The 13,577-nt window shown below is 42.8% G+C and overlaps 1 long non-coding RNA gene across 1 annotated transcript; it reads left to right on the top strand.

Annotated features, from left to right (window-relative positions):
• The first annotated feature begins 9,995 nt into the window (after positions 1-9,995).
• LOC122830214 lies at positions 9,996-10,717 on the top strand. Its single transcript, XR_006370495.1, has 3 exons — positions 9,996-10,113; positions 10,215-10,300; positions 10,583-10,717. It is a non-coding gene; the product is annotated as an uncharacterized LOC122830214 (long non-coding RNA).
• The last annotated feature ends 2,860 nt before the right edge of the window (positions 10,718-13,577 follow it).

Below are 13,577 nucleotides of genomic sequence, written 5' to 3'. Positions count from 1 at the left end.
ATTTATATATTCATAGATCCTTGCATAGCAAATGAGGCAAGAGTTACATCTAAGCCGTTTTAAGGCATGAAGGGATTAGTGATGAACTGAGAGCAGTTTTAAGGTTTAATCAGTGCCAGCAGAACAACTTTTCAAGGCATGAGGTTGAAGTTGTGGCATTAAAACTTGTCATCCCTTCCAGGGCAATAAATATAGCTGTCTAATCAAAGGAAGTGGTGTTATAAAAACATACACCAGGTAGCTTAGCTGTTACTGCCGTGATGCACCTGGAAACCTTTATACACTGATGTCAAACACTTTTGTATAAAGCTCCAAAATAATGGGGATGAGACATTTTAATCATTTCCTTTTAAAAGGTTATGGTTTTGTTGAGTTAGTTTAACATAGATTGTAACATGATAGTACAACAATGGGCTGTGTAGTTGTTCAAAAATACAGGTTACAGTGGGTTATAAAAATATCCATGACCTTTAAGGTTCTCTACAACGTCCCATTTTTGCTATAAACAGGATTTATGTTATAAACCAACACAATGCAGTGTAGAGTTACAATATTTTGGTCCTGCCTGACATGACATTGTATATCATTTGCAAAACAATTTCAATTTGCCCTTAAGTGGAGGTTATGGCATGGAATTTTTATCTTGAAGATTGAACGTGTCCACTGCCCGCCCATTTGCAAGATCTGGTTTTGAATTGCTTTTCCTTCTCTTGCAGACTGAATGTGTGTGTTCTCTAGCTTGTGTGTCACGGTAAACCGGGTCACCAGTCACTCAAACATCCTCCAACTAAAAAAAGCTTTCAAAACATGCTAAAGATAGATTATGGCTCCTCATCTACAAGCAGCTTTCACATATTCAGAACTGTAGGTTGTTTTACTCTGCAATCTGACAATGTGAACTTTACAACATTTAAAGACCGTGTTCTGTTTCCGCTTTTCTTTTAGCACACAACTGCTTAATTTATAACTGAACTAAACTAATCTAAAACTGCATAATCTTGAAAAGAAGAGAGAATGATGATGCATGGATTTATGCAGATTTGTACTATAATTTATTGCAGAACAATCTTTGGAGCAGTCGGGAGCCACAGGGGTGTATAAAAGAAATCTTTCTGATTTTATTATGTCCCAGTAACTTTTTTAATTCATTTGAAACTTTCTTTGTTTGCTCACTTTTCTTTTTCACTGGATCTTCCCACCCCTAAAACTTCCTAAAAGACGAAAGTAAAAGACTGATGTTGAAGAATAAAGACAGAGATGAACCCAAGACTATGATAATAACTAAATAGAGAGATACAAAAATGTGCTGGCATAAAGCCGGCACATTTCAGCCTGCATTTCAGCGAAGCTGATACTATTTACAAACAATAACTATATTTAGATACCGTTTTATGAAAAGGAATGTTTTTGCATACAGCTGTGGACTTTTGTTTTCTTTCATGCTAGGCTTCTTCCAAGATTTGGCTGAAACCGAGCACAGCTCTAATTAAAGGTTTCCAAGCTCTAGCCATTTTAAACTCTCTTAGCTCAACATAGATCTTTGGTCTCTAATCATAGGTCCACTCTCTCTGCACTTTCTGCACATCTTCAGAAGTTGGAGCTGAATGTGGAGCACTTGGACATGGTCGATTCAGCAGAATTGCAGTTAATAGAAGTTGGTCTTCACAGGAGAGATCTATGTGGTTTCACGGGCCACAATGCACACTCTGCACTTTCATTGCGTTAGACAGGGAACAATGTGATAAACTCTCTAGCTGTCTAACATTATTACCTGCCAAAATCGTAGAGGAGATTACTCCAAGTGCTTGACAGGAAGTGGAGCTTGTTTTGTGGGCGTGCACGAGTGTGTGGAATCAAACACTGCTGGGTCAGAGTGAATGGCAGGCAATTAGGGGTGATTAGAAGCCATCAGTGTTTTGCATTAGTTCACCAGAGTTTTCTGCTACTACAGTTTTAACAACTAATAATGCAGCAAAAAAATGTATATTTCCGACCACTGCAAAAAATAATTCTATGCCTTAAATATTGAATGCTAGCTTGTCCTAATATTTGAAGAAGAAAACAACACTTGGGGAACTACTCTAATGTTCTCCATCTTTCTTTCATTGGAAAACATCTTTCCTATTCCCTGTGCCCAAGAAGCATCATCCCACAGCTCTGTTGTCTATTGTTATAGAGTTGGTAATCAAGGATTCATTTGATACAGACATGTCCATGAAGAGACGTATCTAAATCTTGCCCACAGTGGCTGTCAATGGCTGTGGAAGAAGAAGAACATTTTAGCTGAGCTACCAGTCATTTTATGCAACTAATGTTTTCTTCTCCTTAATTGAGTTTCTAATTATAGTGCACTGTTTCTGAACAAGATGGGATTTTTGTAATGTTGGTGCTAGCCAAGGAACTGTGCTATCATCAGACACGAGAGATGGATTTTGGGAAGTCTAAATTCCCACCAGTTCAATTCACATTGGTGAGTTTGATGTAGAGATCCTTAAGCCCTACAAACATGGAGATGACAGGTACTAGTGTAATTGCTGTGGTGTGCTGGAGAGCAGGCATCATGTCTAATAATGAAAAGAAAAGGAACAGACATAAAGAAATCAGAGTCTCTTTGGCATGATGCTACCTCTACTGAAAGAGGTGGCTGAGTATAGGCTGTTGACAAAGTTGCTTGAAATGACTGAAAATGACACCCATCTTCTCCAGGAAATACTGGACAAAACCAGAGAGAAAATCAGCAGCAGGACGATTCAACCACACTGTCTCACCGAACGATACAGGAGGTCCTTCCTGCCAGCTGCTGTCAAACTTCATAACTCCCACACCTTTAGAAGGTGCAAACTCAAGAAGGAGCTAACCTGATCTTCATGCTCTTTCCATCTGTTCAATGACATTCTCATTCATTGTTTATCAGTTAAAGTGTTTTATTATCTAGCTTTTGATTTAATTTTTATTTTTTTTGTTACTCTGTTGAGATTGTTTTTCGATAAGGTAAAATCCATATGTTTTTCCACCTATATTTTCTCTCTTTTTGATCAAATGTGTTTGTGCAAAGTATACCAAATACAAGCTCCCTCTGGTCTGCCATCATGTGATGCAGGTAAGTGACTTTGCAGCAGCACAATGTTACTCAGCTCCCCTGGGTCAGGGTCCCAGGACATCCATTTGGACTAAGGCAGTCTGAATGCCATTAACTGTCCTCATATGACTCCCTCAGTGACTCAACTCTGCAATGTGGCTTTTCCTGGAAAACACAGGTCAGGACAGCGCATCTAGAATGATGCAAAAAGGACTAAAAATATTTAGTAAACGCTGAAGCAATAGATGGACATTAAAAAGAGATACAGGCTAAATAGGAGGCAAAACCAGAAGAATGTTTATAGGAGCAAATGAGTATTTTCATTAGAGGGAAAGATGGTATTTCACAGTGTGCAAATGTATTGTCATGGTAATAAGATACAGTATTATATGACCTTTTTTACAAACTAGAGAAGGTTATTTGTGAATAAACTTTCCACTCTCCACTTTCAGTTCAATGGTGACTGTCTTCCATTACCTTATACTGCCCTCTGTTGGCTCATATGCAAGAATCTTCAATCGTGAACTGAAAAGATTAGAATTGCTTGTTTATTCTCTGTGATTTTTTTTTCCCTTGCAGACACAGGCTCAAAAATAACTCCCAGTGATGGCTTTGATTCAGATTCATGCTCTCACAGTCATCAGCCTCCACTCCGTGCTCCAATTGAAATATCTCTTCCTCCTGTCCAGCTGCCATGGTGAGGCCACTATCTCCAGAATGACTCACAGTGTGCTGCTTACAAATGCAAAGATGGAAAGACACCCACAAACACACACTTGCTGCTTATAGAGAGTGGCAGTCGCCAGATTCTCTGCCAAGTTTCTGGATAAACGACTGGGGTTCCAGTTAGTCACAAATGCAATGTCTTCACTCCTTTTAGGCTGCTTTTCATAGCGCCATTGGTAAGTGTGGATGTGTAATAGGAAGAGAAGAAATTAGATTCATATTCATAGAGGAATACTACAGGGTATGTGTGATTCAGGGCAAGTCCTGTATGTCTTCAGTTTTACTGTCAGCTGGTCAGACAGACAGGTGTTGCTGTCAATGTCAAAGACTGTCTCTGAGGAGGAAAGCTGACTGGAGGATCCCAGACTTCATTAGCAGGTCAATCATTTTCTCCCAGACAACATCTGGAGGACGCCGAGGCCACCCAGCTGCTGCCACACACTTCTTAATTTACCATGTGTCATGAATGACATCAAAACTAATGTATCTACACTCTGTTATAGTATCAGTCTATGCAGTTATTTGCGTGATGATGTGCATTTTGACCGCATTTCATTAAACATTTAAAAATAAACTCAGATATCAGCTGTGTTTTGTTTTCTTTGGCTTTTTTTTTGGCTTTTATGTACGATCAGATTTCCCCCCCAATCTTTCCCTCAGTCTCTCTTTAACAGCTTGGGTCTCTCGATTGCTTTGAAAGTCACGTTTGCAAAATTGATTTGAAACCAAACAGGGAGAAACCAAATTATTGTCCCTCTGTGTAGCACTGCAGGCAGACCATCAGACATTGGCAAAGTGCTGGGCGCCTACACATACACACTCGGTGTGCTGACATTGATACATTCCCAACATGGGATCACAGGAGTACAAGAGAGGAAATGAGGAAAACAACTCTATTCTCAGCTGACCCAGCAACAGCCAACGGCAGTCTCTTCACATCAGAGCGGAGCGTGTTTTTACCACTAAATGACAAGTGACAAGCAAGGTTGTCGCATCTTCTTGTTGAAAATTTGACTTATTTATACAATGAACAATTAATATGATAATGTGTCAAATTCACAACACCTCTTTGTATTATACAGCAGAATCCATACTTATAAGGATTTTGCATTGTGAACAGTACAGCCGATTACGCTCCATTAGGTTGCAAGGAATGATTGCTGCTACAAAAGCTTCAACCGTTGTTTTCTAAGAGCCTTTGGTGTGTCTTAGAGTGCTGTACATGATGCAAGCTGTGTTGCTATAGGGTTTAAATGTGATATATATATATATATATATATATATATATATATATATATATATATATATATATATACAAAGAAAAATAGGTTTCTTTGGGCTGTTGTGATTCAAGTTGATGGTGTCAGATGTAGCAGAAAAGACCAATGCTAGCATGCAAAAATAAACATGTTTTCAGGTTTTCAAAACAAAATGGTCCCAAATGAAAATATATAAAAATAATATTTAAAAATGTAACTTACATATACAGCATATCCAGATTTAACAGACTGAATTAATTTGTAAAATTTTACTCAGACGTTTGTCATGTTTGGGTCTACTTTTCTTGCCCACATGCAGAACACCACAGGGAAACAGATAATCAGTAAAAATGGTTTATTGAATGTTCAGGAAATCTGCTGAGGGTTATTGCTCCAGGAACTGCAGCTTTCGGGGAATGCGGCAAACTACGGAGACAACAGAGAGATGGTGAGTTCGAGGGCGTCGGAAAAAAGGGTGAGTGAATGACACGGACTGATCTTACTTGTGAAGTTGATGGTGGAAGTCCGGGAGGGCTAACTGTGTGGATCGAGGGGATTCAGTCCAAGAGGTCTTCTGAACGGGTCCGAGCTATTCGGGATTGGTTGGATCCAGGAGCAACAGTGGCGGCGGGGAGAGGCGGACCGATGGGCTCAGGCGGGCTGGAGACTGAGGAGAGTTCTGACTGACGTTCGGCGTCTCAAAGGGAAGACACGGGCTTGGGCAACCAGCGGATATTCCTCCACGGCGTCACGAGGGAATTGGTTCCAGAAAAACCCGGAAGAACCAGTTCCTTTCACAAAGGAACTCAGCGTCTCAAGGAAGACACCTGGAGGAGGAGAACAACGAGAAGAATCACTTGAGATATTTCTCAGGAGAACAAAGAGTTTTCACTGTAGGGCTCTGACTACCATTGCTGGCAAACACTCAGGCGTCGAAGCCCCGTCAGTCAGCTCCTCTTGAACTCCAGACATAATGAGGAGATGTTGAACAGGTGTGCTGGCGATCACGCCTCCGCCGGGAAAAACAGTCTCTGGCGCTCTCTGGTGGAAAGTTAGTGACTAGCCTAACCAGAACCCAGAAACAAAACCCCAACAACCCCGGAATCCAACAGTACCCCCCCCTCAACGGTCGCCACCTGGCGGCCGAGAAGAACAAGAAGGGAGAGAACTACGGTAATCACTAATAAGAGACGGGTCCAAAATAAATGAACTGGGAACCCAGGAACGATCCTCCGGACCGTAGCCCTCCCAGTCGACGAGGTACTGCCAACCACGACCTCGCCGACGGGAGTCCACGATCCGGCGGACAGAATAGGCCGGATGGCCATCAATGTCTCGGGCGGGAGGAGGGGGCTCGGAAGGAGGGCACAGATTGCTGGTTTGAACAGGCTTAATCTGCGAAACATGAAAGGTAGGGTGTATGCGCATCGTAGAAGGGAGGCGGAGACGAACTGCAGATGGGCTGATTACTGTAGTTATCTCGAATGGGCCGATAAACCTGGGAGATAGTTTCTTCGATATGGATTTTAGCGGGATGTTGCGTGAGGATAACCATACTCTCTGACCTGGAGTGTAGCTGGGGGCCGGGATCCTCTTGCGGTCTGCTTGGCGCTTGTTTTGCTCCGCTGTGTGATTAAGGGCATGGACTGTACTTCTCCAAACCCTTTGGCAGCGACGGATGTGTTGTTGCACCGAGGTCACAGAAATGTCCTTTTCCTCAGAGGAAAGCAGCGGTGGTTGGTATCCAATGGAAACCTCGAATGGTGAAAAACCTGTGGCAGCAGAGGTGTGACTGTTATGAGCATACTCTACCCATGGTAGGAATTGACTCCAGTCCGCCGGGTTAGTTGAGGTGAAGCAACGGAGGGTGGACTCCAACTCCTGGTTCATGCGCTCAGTTTGGCCATTAGTTTCAGGGTGAAAACCTGAAGTTAAGGAGACTTTAGCACCAAGGGCAGAACAAAAACTCCTCCAGACCTGGGAGATGAACTGAGGCCCCCGGTCCGACAGGATCTCCTGCGGGGAACCATGCAAACAGAAAACATGTTTTACGAGCAACTGAGCAGTTTGAAGCGCATTGGGTAACCTCCTGAGTGGAACTAAGTGACAGGCTTTTGAAAAGCGATCAATGATGGTGAGTATCGTCGTCATACCTTTGGAGGGAGGTAAGCCAGTGATGAAATCTATGGATATATGGGACCAGGGGCGACTGGGAATGTGTAGAGGTTGGAGGTAGCCTGAAGGAGGTCGATGGGACGGCTTGTTCCTTGAACAAATGGAACAGGCTAAAATGTATTCTTTAACGTCCTTGTGTATGGACGGCCACCAGAACCTGCGGTTAATAAGGGCAATGGTGCGACTTATGCCCGGGTGTGCAGAAAATTTTGAAGCATGAATCCAATGCATAAACCGGGCTCTAATCGTGGAGGGGACGTAGATCTTGTTAGACGGACATGACTCTGGGGTGGGTTCAGATTGCTGGGCCTGTTTAATCAAATCCTCAATTTCCCAAGTCACCGTAGCCACAGTGCAACTGGGGGGAAGAATAGATGCAGGAACCTTATCAGTGTCGTCTGGAGAGTGGACTCGGGACAAAGCGTCGGGTTTAACATTGCGGGAACCGGGACGGAAGGAAATGCTTAAATTGAACCTTGAGAAAAAAGTGACCAACGGGATTGACGTGGATTTAACCTCTTAGCGGATTGGAGATAAGATAAATTTTATGATCAGTCCAAACAAGTACCGGATGTTCCGCCCCTCCAACCAATGCCGCCATTCCTCCAAGGCCAGTTTGATGGCCAGCAATTCATGGTCACCCACGCTATAGTTGCGCTCCGGGGGTGACAGTCTACGGGAAAAAAAGGCGCACGGGTGAGTCTTGTGGTCAGAGGCTGAAATTTGAGACAGCACCGCCCCTACCCCAGAATCAGAAGCGTCAACCTCGACAATAAATTGCCTCGTGGGGTCTGGTTGAACTAGCACAGGTGCTCTGGAAAAAAGACTCTTAAGTTTCTCAAAAGCTTTGTCTGCTTCTGTGGTCCAACAGAAATTGATCTTGGATGACGTCAGGGCTGTTAACGGTTGGGCTGTCTGACTGTAATTTCGGATAAATCTGCGATAGAAGTTAGCGAAGCCTAGGAACCTCTGGAGTTGTCTCCGTGTCTCGGGAATGGGCCAGTCCAAAACTGCCCTGATCTTCTCCTCCGTGGGCCTTATCTGTCCAGCTTCTAGAACGAATCCCAGGAAGGAGACAGACGTTTTATGGAACTCACATTTCTCTGCTTTAACAAAAAGTTTATTTTCCAGTAAGCGTTGGAGAACGAGCCGAACATGTTGTTTGTGTTCTGCAAGGGTCTTAGAATAAATGAGGATGTCATCCAAGTACACAAAAACAAAAACATTCAGAAAATCTCTTAAAACGTCATTGACCAGAGCTTGGAAAAATGCTGGGGCATTCGATAAGCCAAAAGGCATGACTAGATATTCGAAGTGACCGAGGGGTGTCTTGAATGCAGTCTTCCACTCATCCCCCTGACGAATACGGAGTAGGTGATAGGCATTTCTGAGATCTAATTTAGAAAAAATGGTTGCGCCATGGACCGGTTCAAAAGCGGAGGACAGCAGTGGCAGGGGATACTTGTTTTTTACAGTGATCTGGTTAAGCCCACGATAATCAATGCAAGGGCGGAGAGAGCCGTCCTTTTTGCCCACAAAAAAGAACCCCGCCCCTAATGGTGAAGAGGACTGGCGGATAATGCCGCAGCTAACGAGTCCCTTATGTACTTCTCCATGGTTTCACGTTCTGGTCGGGAAATATTATAAAGGCTAGAAGGAAGAGGTGCTCCGGGAAGGAGATCTATTGCGCAATCATAAGGTCTGTGAGGAGGAAGAGAAAAGGCTTTGGTTTTGCTGAAAACCGGAGCTAAATCGTGATATTCAGGTGGAATTGTGGAAAGGTCGGGAGGATCCGCTCGTTCCGGCTCTGCCGGTAATGGATCTGGTGGGACTGCGGAAACGAGGCAGGAGGAGTGACAGGGGTGGACCACGATTCGACATGCCGGTTAGCCCAGTTAATGTGCGGATTATGTCGCTGAAGCCAATTGAAGCCGAGGATTATAGGGGAGTTAGCGGAGGGAAAAACAAAAAAAGAAATTAACTCTCTATGATTCCCGGAAATGACTAAATGTATGGGCTTGGTCTGATGGGTGATCTGAGGGAGCGTCTGGCCGTCAATAGCGGTGACTCGAAGAGGAGCGGTGAGGGGAATAGTTTCGATTGCCAACTGCTGGACTAAAGTGGTGTCTATTAGGTCCTGCTCACAGCCAGAATCAACTAAAACAGCCAACGGGAGAGATTTGTCATTATGGATCAGGGTAGCTGGAAGTAGCAGGCGAGGGGAGGAATTATTCTGTTGATGGTCCGCCACCCTCCTCGCCCCTACTGGCGGACCGGAGGGTTTAACCGCTCCGGACAGTGAGCGATAAAATGACCGGGAAGCCCGCAGTAAAGGCATAGACGGGAGGTCATTCTTTTGTGTCGCTCCTGCGGGGTTAGGCGAGTTCGGCCGATTTGCATAGGCTCCGGTTCTGAGGAGCCGGGAGAAACTGGATCGGCTCTGAGAGGTAAGGGAACGGCGGAAACTCTTACGGGAGTCTCTCTACGACCTCTCTCTTTAGTTCTGGATCGTATTCTTGAATCTAAGCGAATTGTAAGACTTATTAGCTCTTCTAGGGTCGCTGGTTCATCGAGCGTGGCTAATTCGTCTTTGATAGATTCATTCAAGGCATGAAAATACGCACTCTTTAAAGAGGCACTGTTCCAGCCGGAAGCTGCGGCTTTTATTCTAAATTCGATGGCGAAGTCGGCCACCGTTCGCTGTCCCTGTTTAATTTTCCATAATTCTCTGGAATGGAAAGTCTTATCATGGTCGTGGCTGAACACCTGCTGAAACTCTTTTAGAAATTCCTCAAAAGTGCAACCATAATCAGTGGGCGAGGGGAACCTGGCCTCGGCCCATCTCAGAGCTTGGCCCGACAAAAGAGAGAGGACGTAAGCAATCTTGGTGCTATCGCGGACGAAGCTTTGCGGTGAGTGATTGAAAATTATGGAGCATTGTAAAATAAAGCCCTTGCACTTGTCCAAATCCCCAGAAAATCTCTCTGGCGTCGGTGGACGGATCTCCGAAAATGCGGAATGGGCTGGAGGATCCGGAGCCGGAGCCGGAGCCGGAGCCGGGGTAGGTTCGGGTGCTGGAGACTGTGAAGCAGAGTTTTGCAAGAAAGTCATTAATTCATTCAACCGTCGATTGGTCTCGATCTGACGGGTATTAAGTTCCTGGAGGGCTGATTCATGGGATTGTAACAGTGAATGTTGCTCTGCAAGAGTTTTCCTAATGGTGTCTGCTGGACTAGGATTTTGGCCTGAGTGTTCTGTCATGTTTGGGTCTACTTTTCTTGCCCACATGCAGAACACCACAGGGAAACAGATAATCAGTAAAAATGGTTTATTGAATGTTCAGGAAATCTGCTGAGGGTTATTGCTCCAGGAACTGCAGCTTTCGGGGAATGCGGCAAACTACGGAGACAACAGAGAGATGGTGAGTTCGAGGGCGTCGGAAAAAAGGGGTGAGTGAATGACACGGACTAATCTTACTTGTGAAGTTGATGGTGGAAGTCCGGGAGGGCTAACTGTGTGGATCGAGGGGATTCAGTCCAAGAGGTCTTCTGAACGGGTCCGAGCTATTCGGGATTGGTTGGATCCAGGAGCAACAGTGGCGGGGAGGCGGACCGATGGGCTCAGGCGGGCTGGAGACTGAGGAGAGTTCTGACTGACGTTCGGCGTCTCAAAGGGAAGACACGGGCTTGGGCAACCAGCGGATATTCCTCCACGGCGTCACGAGGGAATTGGTTCCAGAAAAACCCGGAAGAACCAGTTCCTTTCACAAAGGAACTCAGCGTCTCAAGGAAGACACCTGGAGGAGGAGAACAACGAGAAGAATCACTTGAGATATTTCTCAGGAGAACAAAGAGTTTTCACTGTAGGGCTCTGACTACCATTGCTGGCAAACACTCAGGCGTCGAAGCCCCGTCAGTCAGCTCCTCTTGAACTCCAGACATAATGAGGAGATGTTGAACAGGTGTGCTGGCGATCACGCCTCCGCCGGGAAAAACAGTCTCTGGCGCTCTCTGGTGGAAAGTTAGTGACTAGCCTAACCAGAACCCAGAAACAAAACCCCAACAACCCCGGAATCCAACAACGTTTGTGGTTTGTAATTAGTTTTAGAACCGCAAGTTATTAGGCTTTGGCCAACCACACAAATACTTTGATAAGTATAAATATTCAGCAAGTATACAATGCCGTGTTAAAGTATTTACACCCCTTCAACTTTTTCATTTTTCTACAATTTTGTTAATTCTTCTTTGAAAAATAGCCCAAGCTCAGTGAGAATGGATGGAGAGGAAAAACAATTTTAAATTTTGCCACTAATCTTTAACTTTAAACAAACTTAAGACTGGACTGGGAGTAGATCATTTTAACACCTGAATGTACTTTGAGCTAAACCAATTATTTGTTGTTCTGTTTGCATTTTAATGTATCAGAAAAAAAAAATATCTGCCCCAGCCTCAAGTCTTCTGTAGCTTCCAATGCTTTTCTCAAAGTATTAACCTGTATGTAAGCTCAAATGATCAAAATGAACTTGGTAGAGCTGTGTTATTACATCTTTCTCTAACAGACTGAATCATTATACTTTGTCTGAAAACAAGGACCCAAGAAACTTGTTTTTTGTTAGACTACATCAGAGGAAGATGAGAAATAGATAAGGACTTTCTGTGTGTACTCTCTCTCCTTAATCCACCAGTGGCTGGTTAAAAAAAGATTAGAAAACTCCATCACTCACACTTCTCCACTAGAAAGAGTTGTGAATCTTTAATGACTCAAAGCTTGGGCGTACACAATACTGCTAACGCACCTATGAATGTGCATGAGAAAGCTGAGAGAAACTGAGTAACAGATTTACAGAATGATTATTTTTATGGACTTATGAATGGGTCTGTGAATGTGAATGCTGGTTCCATCATTCATTCTAAATTAGCTATTCTTGCGTCTTGACACTTTTTAACAAATATATTATTCTTTATTACAAAAATGTAGAATTTCATTTAGTTTTTTCCTATCCTGATTTGCAAAATGTACAAGAAGATTTGATGTGGGGTATTATGCTGTTTGGGTTTAATTGTTAGTGTTTACAGACAGACGTGAGAGGACTTTAATGATGGATTCTAACATTTTGAATAATGGAAAAATAGATACAATCTCACAGACAAAATGAAAAGAATGAGAAAAAAAAGAAAAAAGAAATTGGCTGCCCTTCACCTGATCCAACCTATCTGCAACATATCTCCAAGTTTTGTTTTATTTATTTATTTATTTTTTCTCTTTTTCTGCAGGTTTATTTAAAAAATTTTTATTTCAAGGTGATATAGCAATTTGATTCACGATGTTTGGTTGCCCCAGTAGTTTAAACAAATTGCAAAGATAAAAAGTATGAACTTGTTGGCTTTTTGGCATCCACTTCACTTATGTGGTTATTGTTTATGGATGATGAAGGACTTTCTTTAACAATTGCACACAGAAGTTAGCTAAACATTACACAGGTCTTAAATCAGACAGATCAGACTTCACCAAAATGTAATATTTTATGTGATGTTTTTTATGTGATGTGAAAAGTGAAAAACCTTTCCAACAATTAAAAGTTGGCTTAGTGTACATGCAGTCTTATATTGACTGCTTTATTCAGGCTAAATATGTATTTGAATACAAAAAACAGACACAAAATGTACATACCGATGTTGTCATCTTGTCATAAGAAAGTGTTGTTTTGACTTCTATCAGTTCTTACAGAACTTCAAATTTAGATCAGACTAAAGCAAATAAATAATATTTGAAAAAAATGTTATAAAACCCTAAGAGTATAAGTTAAGCTTATAAGTATTTAACCATTATATGATGTTTTGATAAGCTGGGGTGATGGTTTTTTTAGCCAATAAAAATGTGTGTCCATCATTTGGTAACACTGACCTTCATACAAACTTTCTCATCTTTATTATCTATTTCAATACAAATATACACCTAAACTTTCTTAGACCCGTGGTGTGCCCTTTATTCAACAGACTTCACATTTTTGCTGTCAGTGAACTATTTACAAGGGGATTACAAGGGAAAAGTATTTTATTTCAGCTTCTACTGAATAACTGCCATGGCTATATTTAGGAGTTCCCTTTGTACTGCACAAGATCCCATTACAAAACCGTCACATCCTTGTCGACACTGTGTACTTTGTTTACAATGGACTGTGACAGCAAAACACAAAAGACGTGGAGGTGAACATATCATACAGTTCATTGCCTGACCTCAAAAAAAAAAAGGAAAAAAAAGAACAAACCCACTTTTCTTTGACACTTGTGACAGGTGGAAAACAGATTTCAGATATGGTTTATAGACTCAGGAAAATT

Source organism: Gambusia affinis, linkage group LG01 (genome assembly GCF_019740435.1).
Source record: "Gambusia affinis linkage group LG01, SWU_Gaff_1.0, whole genome shotgun sequence".
NCBI classification, from domain to species: Eukaryota; Metazoa; Chordata; class Actinopteri; order Cyprinodontiformes; family Poeciliidae; genus Gambusia; species Gambusia affinis.
This window is presented reverse-complemented; position numbering and strand designations above follow the sequence as displayed.